Source organism: Clytia hemisphaerica, unplaced genomic scaffold, assembly GCF_902728285.1.
Source record: "Clytia hemisphaerica strain Z4C2 unplaced genomic scaffold, Clytia hemisphaerica genome assembly, whole genome shotgun sequence".
Classification (NCBI taxonomy): Eukaryota; Metazoa; Cnidaria; class Hydrozoa; order Leptothecata; family Clytiidae; genus Clytia; species Clytia hemisphaerica.
Genome location: NW_027104370.1, coordinates 1315105 through 1319256, shown reverse-complemented (window position 1 = coordinate 1319256; position 4152 = coordinate 1315105). Strand labels below are relative to the sequence as shown.

Genomic DNA, 4152 nt, shown 5'->3' with positions numbered 1-4152 from the left:
CATGAAACAAAAAGTGAGGAAAATACCCAAAAGACACACTGATTTTGTCCCTGGGACAATGAAGCAAAATTGATCAATTTTGCTCCATTGTCCCAGGGACAAAAGTGAGATTTCACTTTTATTGGTAGAAAGAAAAATGGTGTGGAGAGACACGATAAAGCGTTTCAGGTTGGTGGGATGGAGCATGTTACATTGCACCAACACGAAAAAAACTTCTCGTGGCCCCAAGCGTTTAGAGTTCTATATGAAGAATATTTTCACGATACATACCTTCCAAAGTTCATCTTCATTCTTCTTTCGTCTTTGATTTCTATCTGTGTTCTTTCAACCCTCACTCTAGTGAAAGAACTTTCTCATATAATGTTGAGTAAATAAATGTTTCATAAATTTATGTAATTCATGATATGTTTGAATGTCAACATTACTTCATTTTTCAATACGGAAAGACCAGAAGATCCCGGAATTCAGCCTTCTTGTGTCGTCACCATTAATGAGTTTAAAGCCCCTAAGGTGGTAGTCTGAATCGCAGACCTCTATAGATATAAGTACTTCCTATATAGAAACTATTTTCGCTAGAGGATGAGCAAAAGCCTACTAAGGTGGTAGAAAAGAATCTTGAACCTTTCTCAAGCAAGAAAAAGTGAAGCCTTAAGGTTATTGCGCCACATTTTAAAGGACAGATTGAATCGAGCCTTCTGGCTATCCCTTTCATATTTTTTCAAATCTAGTGATAAATTTTACTTTCAATCTGGCATTTGTGTAAAAACCACACATTTCATGCGTTTTGGATGGGAATTAAGTGCGCTTCATTTCTCATCAATGAGTTTCGGATCTAGCCTCAGTGATCGTTATTTGATGTGACAAGTGTAAAATACGACGAATTCTGGGAAAAAAGTGGTTCTCTAAAACAGAAAGAATCTTAGCAAGATGATAAAAAGACTCCAGAATATTTTGGATCTATATCAAAACATATTAGAAGGGATTTGTGCAGCCTACTCTCTTATCTATCTTCAGTTATATCAATTCAGGTGTTCATACAAAGTTATGAGAGTGTTTGTTTGTGATATAGGTTTCAAAATATTTTTGTTTGTACAAAGCTGTGTCAAGATTTTTATGAGAATTGAAAAAGGTGTGTTTGTTGTTTGTTTTTCACTAACTGAAAAAGCGTATCAGAAAAAGATTTTTGTTTGTGTTTCAACTATTATGCAATGATTTTGTAACTGTAAAGAGAGGGGATACCAAGACCCCGGAGGGGGGGGGGTACTAGGGTTGCGAGCTGACGGGGGGGGGGTGCCACCCGACTTTTGAACTTTGGACCCTTACCGGGACTAAATAAGAGAAAACAAGGGAAATTTTTGGAATTGTACGACCCTTAGCGGGACAATTTTGACCAATTTTCACCAAATTTCGATCTTCACGGTATTCCGGTATCATCGGTATTTGAGAAATTTTTGTGGCCGGTGCGGACGGTGTTTCATAAAAAATTACCGGTATTCTGGTACTTTGTATTCTTGTAAACCTGTACTTTGTACTCTCGTAAGTAAACCCCTGATAAAGTGCTCCTTGGTTTAAAAGTAAAGTAAAGTAAATCATCATTGAAAATATCTTTTTGTCTATTTTTGTACAATTTCCTTATTGATTGGGTGTTTTAAAGTCTGCAAAGCCTGAAAATATTTTAACTTGTTCTTAATATTTAGGTCATAGAAGCATTATGTTCTTATATAGTTTGTTCTAATAAAAAACATGTAGAAAATCATTCAAATAAAGGTCTCTTTAAAACTCTCATTAAAGCTTTTTCTAAAGTTAGGTGTTATCCAATTTGAACCTATCAAATTTATTTAGGCAATTACAAGACAAGATGGCATCAATTTCAAGGTTTCCACAGCTTCCGATACTTCAAATATTTGTAGTGTATCGTCAGTTTTTATAAGCTTATCAAATTCTCTTCTTTAAAAGCTCATTTTTCCTTTTCAAAAATGATCATATATAAATAAACTACAATCAAGCACTTTTGGCATAGAGAAGAGCTAAAATTAAGAACTCTGAAATTCGTGTAAGATAGTTTTGAAGTTAGATATAGAATCATTGAAAAATATAACGGGAATAAATCAAAAACGACAAAATGCTTTTTAGTTTGTTATTTAAATTTGTGATTTTTGCATTTGTCGGCCATTTATTGGTTCCAGTGGAAGCTGCCGATATCTGTTCCGTGAAGACGAAGAATGCCGACGATTGTCGGGAGATTTGTTTGCGTTCGGTGTACTGCCGTTACTTTACTTACGTCACGAATTGGAAAATATGTCATTTAAAGGTAATACTTTTTAGTCCTACAGTAAAAATCATAATATTTGAGAAAAAAGGAGAATTCCCACGAAATCTCATAACCACAAAGGATTTGGAAGCGCTAAAGTCGACTTTCTCGCCCGAACTTTAGAATACTAAAAACGAGGAATTAACCAAAATTCTCAATAGATTTTGACCGAGGCTGTAAATACTCTTGTTTAAACTAAAGTGTGTCTCAAAAGTATGTTAACATTTTACTCTTTCAAAAAAAGTGTCCACATATTTTTGAGACAGACTTTGAACGCTTTCACCAACTTCTCCCATATATATATTGCGTACTTATGAACTAAAGTCTGTCCCAGCTGCCACACATCCTTTTTTTAACGTTTGTTTAACGTTCAAAACGTCCATATCACGTCCAAGATGAACGTTAAAACAACGTTGTGTGCTAGCTGGGTTTCAAAAAAAAAATGACAGTCCACACATTTTGATATATTTCCATAGACTAGCAAACTAGTCTGTTAATTGATCATGTCAGAGGGCGGGAACATAAAGACGGCGGGCGTTTGCTAGAATAGGAGCTGCGTAGGAGAACGAGCAAAACTTGGTGAGAGGCTGCTTTCAGCCCTTGCCGCCGACAAAATTTCTTCCTACGCTTACCTAACTCCTACGCTCACTTCTCCCACGTGATACCGTTCCAGCCCGACTGGCGTGCCAGTCTAATATTTCCATCAAAGGAGTAAAGAAAAGATCATCTTAAAAAATAAAGAATGATTTTTAAGACTTCAAGATCTTTTAAAAATTACGAAAATGAAGATGAAACAAACGACAATTTTTTCTACTAGACATCTTTAAATATATAAGTAAATTTTAGCATGGCTGATTTCAAATATATTATCAGGTTTTTCATAATTTCTTGGAAAAAAATGTTACAGCCTTCCAAAGTACAAAAGTGACCCACTCTTTTTTCTGATTATGATCGCCAAAAGTAAAACCACTAGCATCTATTGAATCCGCACACAGTATCCGAATGGTCCGGTTCACTAATTCAGCGATTTCTTTTTTTTAAGGGACAATACGGTTGGCGACGTACAACGCATCCTTACGCAATCTCTGGATCAATCACTTTCCCCGAAAATATCCCTAGAGTCGACTTTTACGGTGGCGATCTTCAATCACCTTGTTAAACGAAAGAAGTTTTTTGTAAAGAAAGAAATTTTGTTGTTGATTTTTATTGTTTAATGTACAGTAGAGTCTCTTTAACCCTTAGAGGCCAGAATACGTATATATACGTTTTGAAAAGGACATTTTACCGATACACAGTCTTTTGGTCATAACCCCTGACCACTTGAGATTCAGAGAAAAAAAATCCACTATTTTTTGTAGCTGAGAGAAAAGGCTTTCCAACGATACCAAAGTTGATACTTGAATCGTTTGTCCTGAGAAATTGCCTTTGAAAGAATAAATTTCCAGAAAAAAATGATGAACTTTTTGGCCTTTTTCAAAAAAATGAGCGGCTTTGAAAGGTTAATTCGAACCTCTATAACTCGGAATATCCTTAACTCGAACAAGTTTTCTCGTTCCTTCAGTTAACAATGCCTTTTAAACTTTACTCCATAACTCGAAATTTCCTCAACTCGAACTAATTTTAGTTCCCCGTGCGTGATCGAGTTACAGAAGCTCTACTGTATTTCAAATGAAAGAATTTACTTAATTTTAACATAAAGAACACAATAATCATCAAGAGGAAATAAAGGTTATTTTTCGTGTGTTTTGACCATTTCTATGTTTTTGAGTCCACAAAGCCTTAAAATGTTTTTAACTTGTTCTTAACATTTTAGCCATTCTTATATAAGTTTGTTCTTATAA

General features: G+C 35.0%; 1 long non-coding RNA gene across 1 annotated transcript; it reads left to right on the top strand.

Moving 5' to 3' along the window:
• The first annotated feature begins 2005 nt into the window (after positions 1-2005).
• On the top strand, positions 2006-3525 carry LOC136818464 (uncharacterized). Its single transcript, XR_010848242.1, has 2 exons — positions 2006-2311; positions 3354-3525. It is a non-coding gene; the product is annotated as an uncharacterized lncRNA (long non-coding RNA).
• The last annotated feature ends 627 nt before the right edge of the window (positions 3526-4152 follow it).